Source organism: Humulus lupulus, chromosome 8 (assembly GCF_963169125.1).
Source record: "Humulus lupulus chromosome 8, drHumLupu1.1, whole genome shotgun sequence".
Classification (NCBI taxonomy): domain Eukaryota; kingdom Viridiplantae; phylum Streptophyta; class Magnoliopsida; order Rosales; family Cannabaceae; genus Humulus; species Humulus lupulus.
This window is the reverse complement of record NC_084800.1, coordinates 124,544,059-124,558,141: the sequence shown is the minus strand read 5'-3', so window position 1 is coordinate 124,558,141 and position 14,083 is coordinate 124,544,059.

Genomic DNA, 14,083 nt, shown 5'->3' with positions numbered 1-14,083 from the left:
GACTGAGTCACCTTACCAAGGGAAAAAGGGCCTTGAAAATAGGTGTTCACAAGGTTTCACAAGAACCATCTCCCTATAAGGGTCCCGACCTGGGGGGAGTTCACCTCAAAATCCAAAAAGGGTCTCAAAGAAGACGCTTGCAAAAAGGGTCTCAAAGAAGATGCTTGCAAAAATAGTACTATGCCTAATGACGAGAAGGACGCTTCTTGCAAAAAATAAAACACGCACGTAAAAATATATAAAAGGATAGCGAGAACCCAAAGGGCCAACATATCCTTACAAGTAGTCAAGGTGCACCAACAGACACAAATCACACGCAGTAGAGAAGTCTCAAAGGGAACCCTTTCAAAATAAAGGGGTGCTAGTAATAGGCCCGCGTGCATAAAGGCACATGATAATGCTCTATCATAAGATAAGCATAAGACGTAGCGGGACTCATTAAAAGTTCCTCATGATAAAAACACAAAATCGGGAAAAACCTCTCAGGTAAAATAAGTCAAGCAACATTACAACCAAATCAAAGTAAAAATAAAGAAGGGGCAGGAGCAAACGTCATAGTTTCTCGTCGTGAGCACTCCACTTGGAAACCTTAGCAACCTCGCGGTCACCGAACGAGGAGAAGTCAGGGCCAAGATTATGTTCCATATAAGAACTTTAGCTTCCGCACTTTTCTTACTCTTAGACTGAGATGAAGTCTACTCTACAACCGCCCCTATCTTGTGTATGGCCTCAACAGACTGTTTCTCATGTCCCTGAATCTTGGTAATAAGTCGATCATTCTCCGCCCCGGCCAAAGGTAGACCTTTGTTCGACATCACTTATACATCAAGGGCATCAATCGATGGGAAAGTACTGATAGAATTCCTGGTCGAGTCGACCTATTGGTAAAAAAAAAGAAGCCAACAAGATGAAGGGGCTACAAGAAAGAATGGCTAAAGCACTCTTCACTCTGAAATCTGACAAGCGCTAGATATGCATAAAGCACCCAGGGTAACAACTTAAGAGCACCACCCAAGAGCAAACCCTGTCCAAACGACGCTTCTATGGCTCTTTGGGTAGAGTGCCTCAAGCTTCTTCCTGTGGCCCAACATTTGTACAATAATGACACCCTTGGGGTCTATATAAAAGAATGATTGGCATTAATTAAGCTTCAAAGGAGTCCTAAGGATCACCACTCATGAAATATGTTTTTCCATATCTTGTAAATGGAGAAAAGTACTTGCACCATGAATGTCAAAAAGATGGCACAAAAAAAAGAAAGAGAAGAGTCTATAAGAACGCCTAAAGGCCTCCCTATAGACTAGGGGGCAAGTGTGGATGCCAAAAATCCACCAAGGAAAAAAGGTCTGGTCCCTTATTGAAGTAAACGGCTAAAGGGCACCAAAGGTGTCAAGTACGTGATAGAGGCAGATGGATATTACATGCCACCAAGAGGCCACACATTTGCGAGGCCCCAGGCCTCACGAAGTCATTCCATGCTATGAATACTGGAAATTTTCCCTTTGAACACCACTCCAAGTTGCAAGGATAGACCTCAATATATGAAGGTCTCCTATGCAACGCCCTAAGAATGGTTTCCCAAAGTCGTCAAGATTCCTTAGAAATGAGGAATGACTTGTCCATGCCAGGCACAAGGGCCTCGCATAGCGAGGCACACATCGCCCACATCAAAGACCCCCAGCCGAAGTCAATAGGACCTCGCATGGTGAGGCACACCTCTCCTCACTCAGGTGCCCATGTAATGCCCCTAGTAACCAAGATCGTTACACTGTGTGTTTAAAATAGTGCAAGATTTGCTAATCAAGTCATTTAAACAAAATGTGAATCTAACATCATCAACGGATTAGGAATAAAAGATTTTGGTCATAAACAGGTTATTTTCATTAAAAATCACAGTTTAATACATGGAAACTCAAAACAGGGTTTAGATGTCATATATACAACAAGTTCCAGAAGTTATAAATAACTCAGGCCACTCTAATGGCAAAATACACATTTTCGATTTCCATCCCTGTACAATCCCTCGACCGTGACACCCGAGCAGCTGACAATGTACACCTCGCCCCAGAGCTCTCCAACTCATGGTTGATCCAACATACCCTTGCCTTTACCTGCACCATGTAGCACCCGTGAGCCGAGGCCCAGCAAGAAAACATGAAATCATAGCAAGATCAATATAAATAACCAGATATTCCATAAATGTAACCAAGCATACTGCAATTCATAACATTTTCCTATTCAGTGATAACAATCGACAAATCACAATTTGTCATCCAGATAATCAACATTTCATATTCATCAAATTAACAATAATAATCACATTCATCACACAATATTTAGGGTCGGCACCCTTAGGTCGCACCTTCTATTTAACCCACTGTCTTCGGCTCACTTAGGTCGCCCTCAGTGTTATACCCATTGACTTCGGCCAGCTTAACCGATCTCAAGGATTAAAAAGCTATCCTCAGCTACCAGTGGCTGAGCCGCGCCCTGTGCGCAAATATTGATTCCGGCACTCTTAGGCCGTTTATCATATGTCCCCATGGCATAATACCATCTCATGACATCATATACAAATATAGGGAGCTCTTAGTCCCATCATATTCACATGGTTCATCACATTCACCTAACAATGCATACAAATATAGGGAACACTTAGTCCCAATCTAACCACATAACCGGGTACAGTTTTCTTGCCTCTTGTTCGAGCGAGAAATACGTTACGAACGACCCTTGAGAATGATCGATCCTTTGATCCCTTAATGGTCACCTAGTCATAACCAAATATGGAATCCAATTAATGAAACAACAATTAAAGGGTCTTAACCTAAACCTTACTCCCGGGACCCCGAATTGTACCCATACGGTGAGTAGATTCGATCCCGAGCCTTAAGGATTGAAACCCCGAGCCAAAAACTCTTAAAAGCACCTAAAATGAGCATTTGAGAAAACAGGGTAGCGCTCGCCCCAGCGCTACAACCAGGGACATTTTGCCCTGGCTAGCGCTGTAGCGCTACCCTCTGGGCGCTATAGCGCTAGGACCAGGCATACATGGCCCTAGTTCTTCTTCCTTCGAATCCGCCATTTCCAACCTGATTCAAAAGCTTCCAAACACCATTTAAACCCCCAATTGAACCCAAATACCATATATACTAGTCCTAGGCATCATAACCTACCCAATCTTTGCCAAAAACCCCATTGAATTCTCTACTTTCAAACCCAAAATCTCAGCTGAACAAAATAAGAAAACAGAGCAGAAAACCAGAGTTCTAATGGTTAGAATCTTACCTCAACTCAGTATGAACTCCTCTTCAATGGTGGAACAATACCCTAGATCCTCAAAACTTGATTCCCTAGCTTGGTTCCTCAAAAGAAGCTTCAAAATCCAAAGAAAAATGGAGAGGATTTGGTGTACGGGAAAAGAGGTGAAGTGCTCTATTTTGCTTCCTATTTTCTACAGACTTCCTTGATTCATATACATACTTAAGGTAAAAATACATAAATGCCCTCAAGTTTAATTAAAGTTCTTAACAGCCACCAAGGGAAAAATCGTCCTTTCGCACCTATCTCATTAACCATAATAAACACCCTCCAATTCCCGTTATTCTCAATACTCTCGAATACCAATAATTCATATCTCGTTACCCCTTAACTCTCGGCAACGCTATAATCACCAAATTACTCCCGTTACGACCAAACTGCTAACTTATACCCAAAGATCGTCTCATGTCGAACAGCTTGAACAAATCCACATTATAATGTGGCCTCAAAAATAGCTTACCAATATGCATACAAATATACAATTACGCCATCAACGACCAAATTATCAAAATGCCCTCATCACAAAATTTATACCCATATGCCTGCATTTATCATCATATAATAATATGATCCACATAAACATGCATATAATCATATAATGGCACAATAAATCAATTATGGCCCTCTCGACCTCCTAATCAAGGTCCTAAACCTTATTAGGAAATTTGGGTCGTTACAGCCCAGGAGCCGTGAAGGCCTCGCATAGCGAGGCACGCCTTGCCTCGCCTAGATACCCAAGTCCGCGCCTTGCGACCCCGCCTCGCCAGTGCCTCACGAGACACCATCGTGCCCCAAGTCTGCACCTCGCGACTAGTGCCTCATGCCACAGGCCCATGCTGCGTGCCAAATCCTCACGCCACAAGCCCATGCTGCGCACCAGCGCCTCGCGCAACAAGCAGGTGCACCACGCGAGACCCCCGTCTCGCGCCTCATGTGCCCAGCAGATGCACCCCGCGTGTGCCCAGCAAGTGTGCCTCGTGCACCACATAGCTGCTACCTCAGTGCACACCAATCAACCACACAGTACCTCGTACCACGCAACCTCACAACTCCTTGCTTTCCATGGAAGGTGTCACCAATGGAGTAATTATATGAGCAGGGAAGGAACATTCAAAGGTTAAAAGAATAGGCACCCTGTGAGGGTAAGAACCTACACGCGACTCAAAGAGATTGTACGGATATGAAGTACGTACTAATGTAAGACTCTAAGGACCCCAGCTATCTGATCCTCATATCCATGCCACACAAGTAGTGGTCGTACGAGTAAGGTACCTGATGTGGTCTTTCTCAGCCAACCTCTGACATCCGTCCCTGGCAAGTAGTGGAAGTACGAGGAGTGGTGGCATGACATGTATGTCTCTGACCACAAACAAGCGTCGACACCACGATCCTTGAAGTGCCTTCTTGTCCCCTGGGACCACCTTGTATCAGAGACCATTGGAGCCATGCTATAAATAGACTTCAATCACTCAAGTTAAAGGGTTGGAAAATTTATTGTACACTCGGGCTATTAAGCAATTTATGAATATTTACTCCATTTTTTATCTGCACTTATTTTTCCTCAAGTCCATTCTAAGTTCTTATTTAGTTATCTTCTTACTAAGCTTTGAGTTTTCCGACCTAACTTCATTGACGAGTTCTCACCGTCAACAGTAATGCATAGTTATATTGATTTTAAAATATATCACCCATAATATATAATAAATTATGAATATATTTTAGTTCGTTTTATTTTAAATATATGCCTTTTAATAAATATAAAAAAAATATTATAGTAAAAATGACAATTGAGTTATTTAAAGAATTTCGATTACATTTATTGGTTATGTAAACAAAATAAAGTGATTTCAATTCTTTATCATGTTAGTTTTTTGTAAACAACAAGATACAAATAATAATTTTGATTCTTTCAAATTTTAATTCTATTTATTTATCAACTGATTTATTCCAATTTCAATTACAGTTTATTAAACGTGTCATTAGAGTAAAAACCAAGTCAATCCAAATGCATTTCATTTGCAAAGCACCCTGTTACGAAGTCACGCTACTTAATCTTGCAACTCAGTAATACATAACTCAACAATCCAACGAGTTTACCCCATTCAATCCAATGAGTTCACCTATGCCTCGTCTTCTTTGGCCCCATCCTGACCCCTTGTTGTCATCAACCCTCCATGATCTAGTTTCCTTCTCATATATGGTTTTCTCTTCATCCTACCATTGTTGAAGGCCTACCACCCATTTAGATCCATCACCCCTTCGTGAAATTCAGTGTTCACCACCTTCGTTCACCCAGTCGACAGAGCCACCCCAAATATGTCGTTGCATGATGAGAAAAAAAAAAGAAGAAGAATAAAAATGAGGAAGAGAAGCGGTAGAAGAAAATATTTAATGTAGATTTTTATTTTATTAATCAGATTCTTTAACGATTCAAACTTTTTTTTTTTTAAAAAAAGAATTTTTATTAATTCAGGTTTACTTTTTTTTTATTTTAAATCATATTTTTTTTAATAATTTTTAATTATTTATTAGATTTTAAATTATTTTTATTTAATTTTTTAAATAAAAAATAAAAAGTATTGATATGGACTAGCTACCAGTAGGCACTTATAAAGTATTTAACAGTGATACCATATTTTCCACCTTGGACACGTGGCACAGCCAAACGAGTTTCATGGGCTCTCGGGGGAGGCCCGGGACCAACAAGGGCCATCAGAAAACGAGCAACCAAACCCTATCGGCCCGGACCATGCCGAGCCCAGTAACTAGCGAGTAGCACGAGCATAGTAAGGGGTCCAAAACTGGGATGTAGGCTCGAACTACCTTCCTAGGCGCACCCAATCTCTATCCTCTGGGATTCAGATTATGGTGGCAGATGATCCATTCCAGGAAGTAGATCCCATCGAGCAGGATCCATATGAAGTCTCCGGGTCCATCCCCAACGTTCTAATTCGCCATCAGGATGTCCTTCGATCCATCATCGCTAGCTGATGTCTACCCTGGTAAATGAACCCAGGTCTTGGTAAATGAACCTGGAAAACGATAAATGAACTTGGACCATAAGATCGAATAAAACAAGCCCAGTCCTTCGTACAGCTGACGTGTCCCCAAGAAATCTGCTAGTTGGTCTCCCTAACTAACCAGCAAAATAGAATAAGCACTGAACATACAATGTTCCTAGGAAATCGCACTGCCGCTACTCTAACATATCATGTCCCCAGGATCCTCCTGGCAGCCCACGCAAATTAGTCTGTGCTAATGTACAAAGGGCAATTGTAAGGCTCTACTACACTTAAGTCGCCCCAATGGGCCTAGATTAATAGCTTGTAATCATGTTACGTTTCTTGTATTATAGCTCCATTAGAGAGCATTTTTCATCATATCTTCTTTGGGTCCGTATTAGTTTAGCCCAAGCCACATTCATGCACTGTAGCGAGGATCCCGATTTTTTCTTGTATGCAAAAACGCTGCTGAACTTGCAAAAAACCTCCATTGTTAAACTCTCTAAAGCTCAATGCTAGTGACTCGTTGACTAAGGCTCATTCATGCCCCAACCACGTAAAAACTGTGATCTTGTTCATTTCTTAGCCTTTCTTTCTAGCTCTTATTCCTCAATATATTTATAGTTTCTAAAAAACTAGGTAAACATTTTGGTTCTTTCATTGAGAGTTGAAGAAATCTTGAACCAGTCCTTATCGTCTTATCATCTACAAAGATGGTGAACACCAGACATACCGTGTTTGATTTCGCTCAACAGCAATAGCAACAAGACAATAGAGAACCATTGCAAAACCAGCAACTTCCTCAAGACCAACCAGATGATGTGCCTTATCACGGGCCCTTACCTGATAACTCCCAGAACTTTGGAGAAGGGGGTGAATACGATGAAGACTATTATGAGGAAAACGGAGAGGGGTATGAAGATCATGAGGCTGAGAATCTCGTCGATCCCGACGAGAATGATGTCGAACCTGAACAGGAAGATCCGAAAGTGGTCCGTCTGAGACAACAGGTCCTCAGCAAAGAAGCAAGGATGGCAGAACAACAAGAGACCACCCACTAGATGTAAGAGTCCCTCCTAGCTCTTCAAGCTTTTGTTGCTACTCAGGGATTTACAGTCAATCCCTTAGTTGTTCCTCCCCCAGGAACTCAGCCGCCTGTCCCACCTATAGGGACTGGCGTACCCAACAACGCTACAACCCCTACTCCTCCTCCGGGACGATCCCCTCATCCCGGAGCCGGTCCTTCAAACCCAGCTCAAGAAAAAGGGAAAGCCAAAGCGGCCAATCCCATTGAAAAAGCAAACTCCCAAAAGAAAACTCCTCCCGTTCCAAAAACTAGGGTGGACCCAGGGAATTTCCCTAGGAAAGAACAAGTGAATCCTTTCCCAGGATGGACTCATCTGAACAATCCGCAGGGGAAATTCCCGTAGAGTGCTAAGCCCCAGAATGTTCTGAGACAAGATGAATAGGGAAGACATTTTTATCCCAGCACTTCCGTGAATAAGGATCACGGAGGGCGTAAACGTGAAGAGGAGCCAGAAGCTGTTAGTTTGGGAGACGACACATCCCGCGTCGATTTGTGAGAAGATCTCAATGCTCGAAAGGAGAGGGCTCAAAAAGAAAAGATTCACCCTCGAGGAGGTGACTTGAGGATAACATCAACGATAGGAGGAACAAAAAAAGTTCCCCTTGATGTGGAATGACCAGGCAATTCATGGAGCAGCTAGCCGGTCTCAAAAAGGTCACAAACCATTTGGTCCGAAAACAAGAAGGTGGAGAATCCAATTCAGAAGACGAAGAAAAGGAACCATGTACAAAACACATCCTAGACGTCGTGTTGCCGAAAGGGGTTCAAGATGTCGAATTTACTTGCCTACACCGGGAACACCGACCCAATAGACCATCTATCCCGATACAATCGCCTGATGACTCAACAATGGCAAATGCCTGTGTTTTTCAATCATCTTGGCCGAACCCGCCAAAGAGTGGTGGAAAAGGCTCAAGACAGTATCGATCCAATCTTGGTCCAGATTGCAGTCAGCTTTCCGCAAACAATTCGTGGCCGCCCAAAAGTTAGACATGGAGGTCAATGCGCTGGTCAACACTAAGCAACATCCCATAGAAACCCCCAGGACTTACATCCAACGCTTCACGAAGGAAGCTTCAAAGATGAAGGTAGACGATGGGCAACGCTTGGTAGCCATCCAGTTCGGAATTAGAGCTGGATCCCCATTCTGGGATGACATGCAACGAAGTAAGGTCGCCATCCTTTAAGAGTTTATAAGAAGGGATCAAGGCTTCATCAACTGGGAAGAGGCTTGAATCCAAGCCTTTGGATGGTAGCCAGTACACCAACCAATGACACAAACCCTTCCCGGGTATGGAGCGCAGTACCTAGAAAATCTTTATCCAGCACCTCCAGCAATGTCTGGACCAACTGGAACCCTCAAGATGCAGTTCATGACCATGACCGTCTATGCGCCCACTCCATCAAGATATGCTCCAACTTCTTCTACACCTTTATCTAGGTACAGAGTAGCACCACATGGATACATTGTTGCTACTGGAGTTGTTCAACCATCCCAGACTGAAGCGGTCGAGGCAAGCATAAACCCTTCTCGGGGAAAATGATTCAGCAAAAATTAGAGTCGGACCAAGCCCACAAAGAAGGGAAAGAGGGGATACGAGCCCCAGTACACAGAATACACAAACTTGGTGGATACTTGGGAAAATATATACCTTGCAATGGGCAACGTAGTCCACTACCAAAAACCAAGCCCCATGTTTAAAGGGGGAAAGAACCAGAGGGACGCGAGCAAAGATATGCCTATCAAAAGAACATATGCCATACAACTGAGGAATGTCGTCAGCTGAAGGATGAGATCGAGAATTTGATCAAGCTGGGCCACCTCCACCAATGGGTCAGGATGCCAACTGGAGTTCCAAGACTGCCCACGGCCCCCAGACAACCTTTGGCCCATGGAACACAAGTACCACAAAACTCCTCAATGAGGGTACTATAATGCCCCAAAATCCCTAATGAGGTTTAATGGTTGGATTAGGAGGTGGGGAGGGCCATAATTGATTTATTATGCCATTAAATGATTATTTGCATGTTTATGTGAATTATATTATAATATGATGTTAAATGCATGCATGTGGGTCCACATTTCATGATAGGGGAATTTTGGTAATTTGACCCGTTGAGGGAATAATTGTACATTTGTATGCATGTTGGCGAACTATTGATGAGGCCACATTATAATGTGGATTTTTTCAAGCCATTCGACATGAGAAAATCTTTGAGTGCAAGTTAGCAGTTTGGTCATAATGGGATTAAGTTCGCGGCTCGAGGTGAGTCTCGGGGTAATTTGGTGATTAGAATGCTACTGGGAATAAAAGGGTAATGGGATATGATTTATTGGTATTTGAGAATTTTGGGAATAACAAGAATTAGAGGGCGTTAATTATAATTAACTAAATAGGCGAGAAATGACGATTTTGCCCATGGAGGCTGTTTAGGGTTGTAATTAAGCTTAGGGGCAATATGGTCTTTTCACCCTAAGGATAAATATAACCATTAAAGCTGTAGAAACTTACCAAAACAAATCCCTTCTCTTTCCCTTCTCACGACCATCATCCTCTTCCTTTGGAATTTTTTAACTTTATTTGAAGAACCAAGCTAGGAAATCAAGGTTTGAAGCTTAGAACTTTAGTTCATCCATTGAAGAGGACTCAATTCAAGCTTGAGGTAAGAATTCAGCCATGAAACTTTGATTATACTATGTTTTTCTATTAGTTTTCAGTTGAGAATTTTGAAGTGGTTAGTTGAGTATTCATGGAGGTTTTTGGGAAAGTTTGTTTGGGTTTTGATGAGGTTGTGACGTGGATGAACTTTTGGGGTTAAATGGTATGTTTGGATGATGTTTGGGATTGGTTTGGAAGCTTAGTTTTTAGGGGAAATCGCAGGGGAGAAGACCAGAAAAAATCTAGTCAATCAGTGGCGCCCTAGCGCTTGGCAGAGTAGAGAGTGGGCCTCTCTCTAACTTGGGGCAGCGCCCCAGCGCTAGGTCATTCTCATCAAGGCCAATTTTTAGTTCTTGGGATGACTTTGGGGGCTCAGGGGATGGTTCTACTACCCCGTTTGTGTGGATTGGGAGTCTCAAGAGCACGGGATTGATCCCAGGAGAGAGGTTTTAGATTATGAACCTTTTATTGATTTACTATATTGATGGATTCCAATTGGTTATGACTAGGTGATCGCAAAGGAGCTAAAAGACAGATCTTTTTCAAAGGTCATTCTTTTACTAATTCTCACTCGAACAAGAGGTAAGAAAATTGCACCCCATATGTGACATGCATGGTTATTCATGAGGCATGTTGAGTGTTTAAATGTGGACATTGATTTCATATCAAATGCTTAGAAAATATTGCTTACTTGTGAATGGCACTGACTTAATAGTCATAATCGGCAATGGTGTCAGTGTTAACTATGAAGCTGTGACTTACTAGTCAAGTTTGGCAGTAGTACTGAGCACTGGTCGTATGTTATTGGCTTAAGAGTCAAGAATGCTATTAGCGTGTTTAAGGCAAGCCAAAAAGATTAGATCTAATTGACATAAGCATTGAATGACTCATCATGAGCATTAATGCTTGACCGACCTCAAGTTCGATGAAAACTAAAAGTGCTTGTCTAGTCTCATGACAAGTCACTTAGAGTCAGGGCCAGAAGGCCTAGGTGACTGCATCGTCACATGGCTAGGGTGCGAAGCCCAAGTTAGTGACTCACTCATTGGTCACTCATCTGATTCAAGTTGTGACTCCATGGTCACTCATCTGATTTCAAGTTAGTGACTTATTCATCAGTCACTCATCTGATTAGAGCTACAAGCCCCAACAAGGTTACCAAAACATTGAAGTGATATTCACTCATCCGTTTAGAGCTATAAGTCTTGTATGATTATCATGCTCATCATTTGATATTATATACATGCAGTAATGAGTTTTCTTGTTGAGCCTTGGCTCATGGGTGCTATGTGATGCAGGTAAAGGGAAAGAAAAGCTCACCCAGCCTTGAGTGGAGAGCTTAGGTGGCGATGTGTACATATGCGGTCGCTTGACCACCACGGCCAAGGAGTTTCTCGGAGGAACTAGGGGTTAACCCTATTTTTGCCGCTTAGGTCGGAAGGTTTTAATTTTTACACTGTAATGACCATTTTGGATTGTAAATAACTTGTAAATGCTTTTATGGGCCCATGAACAGTTTTATGTTTTAAATAAAAGATATCCTTTCCTTTTGATCGGTTTTTCACCTTAGCCTGTTAATAACACTTAGATGCACGTTTATAACCAAATGACTATTAGCGAGTTAAGCACGATTCAATGTTCACAGTAATGGTCTTGGGATAACTAGGGCATTACAGGTACACTCCAAGATCGGGAGCACAAGCCTTTCAGGGGGGCCCAATAGTGCAACTGCCTGAGGCCCTATGGCTCCAGGACCCGGGATGCCATATCCACCCGGAATCACGCCCCCTCAAGTAGATGGCCACGTAGCCCCCATATCTAGAGGATTGAACCTGGAAGGACCATCCCAGAATGACCAGAAGAGGTACCTCAGTGAACTCGACCACAACCATGAGGTGTGTGCGTTGGTCTAGACTTTGACCCAGCACCCAAAGCTGATGAATCTGCCGATAATGTTCACAGGGGAAGATGCCTAGAATGTTCACTTCCCACATCACGATCCCTTGGTAATTGATGCCCAAATTTCCAACAAAAGAGTATCCCGAGTATTGGTAGATAATGGGAGTTCTATCAATGTTCTGTTCAAGCCAGCCTTCACAGCAATCGGCCTAACAAAGGCGGACCTACCATCGTGTCCAACATAGATCTACGACTTCAATGGGGATTCATTGCTCCCAATGGACAAGATACAGCTCCCTATCACGTTGGGGAATGATGTTCAAAATTCGTTCAAATACTTCACATTCATACTGGTGGATTGCCCCCACTATGTATAATGTAATTTTTGGGCGCCCCGCTCTGGTTGACTTTGGTGTCATCACCTCCATCCACCATTTATGCTTGAAGTTCCCGTGTGATAACAGTGGAGTAGGGATAGTACGTGGAGATCAAAAGAGTGCCTGGAACTGTTATCACGTCTCTGCCCGACCAATCTTCATGGTCTGTGAAGAGCCTCTCGAAGAGGAAAATGTTGTTCCAATCCCACCACCACAGCCAGCATGAAGGATGGTCCAGGAAGACGACAAATTGGATCCTTGAATAGAGGCAGACAGGGCATTAGAGTGCATGGAGGAAATTGAGGAGGTGTGCATCAGTGACACTGTTCTAAGAGTAATCCGAGAGGGAAGAAATTTGAATCCAAAGAACAGGACTGCCATAATTTCCCGAGTAAAAGAAAACTAGGACGTTCTGGCTTGGTCCCACTCGAATGTGACCGGACTTGACCGCAACATCATATGTCAAGCCCTGAACATCAATAAGAATGCAACTCTCGTCCGACAGAAGTGAAGGCCATTGGGCACGAAAAAGGGCAGAGGCCCTCAAGCTAGAAATCGAGAAGTTATCCTTAATTAACTTCATCTGGGAAGCACTATGCCCCGTTTGTCTTGCCAATCTAGTGTTGGTGCCAAAACCAAATGGAACATGGAGGACTTACATTGACTTCACGAAACTTAAAAAGGCATGCCCAAAGGACTGCTTCCCTCTGCCCTGAATACACCAGATGGTGGACTGCTATGTCTAGGTACAAGTTACTAAGCTTCATGGATGCCTACTCCAGCTACAACAAGATTTTGATGCATGTAGCAGACTAGGAACACACCAGCTTCCAGGCGGACAAGGGTGTATACTGCTACATTTGTCATGCCCTTTGAGCTCAAGAATGTCAGTGTAACGCCCTGGGTAACCAAGACCATTACACTGTGTGTTTAAAATAGTGCAAGACTTGTTAATCAAGTCATTTAAACAAAATGTGAATCTAACGTCATCAACGGATTAGGAATAAAATATTTTGGTCATAAACATGTTATTTTACTAAAAATGACAGTTTAGTACATGGAATCTCAAAACAGGGTTTAGATGACATATTTACAAAAATTCCAGAAGTTATAAACAACTTAGGCCATTCTAATGGCAAAATACACATTTTAGGTTTTCGTCCCTATACAATCCCTCGACCGTGGCGGCCGAGCAGCTGACAATGTACACCTTGCCCCCAGAGCTCTCCAACTCATGGTTGAATCTACATAGCCTTGCCTTTACTTGCACCACGTAGCACTAGTGAGCCGAAGCCTAGAAGGAAAACATAACAACATAGCATGATCAATATCAATAACCAACTATTCCACAAAGCATAACCAAGTATTCAACAATTCATAACATTCACCTATTCAATGATAACAATCGACAAATTAACAATTTTTCATCCAGATAATCAGCATATCATATTCAACAGGTTAACAACAATAATCACATTCATAATCAACAGTTTATCACAACCATCAAATGATACTCAGGGTTGAAGCCCTTAGGTCGCACCCCCCACTGTCTTCGGCTCACTTAGGCCACCCCCAGGGTTATACCGTCCAACTTAACCGAGCTCAGTGATTAATAAGTTGTCCTCAGCTACCAGTGGCTGAGCCGTGCCCTGTGCGCAAATATTGATCTTGGCACTCTTAGGCCAATTATCATATGTCCCCATGGCATAATACCATCTCATGACATCATATTCGAGT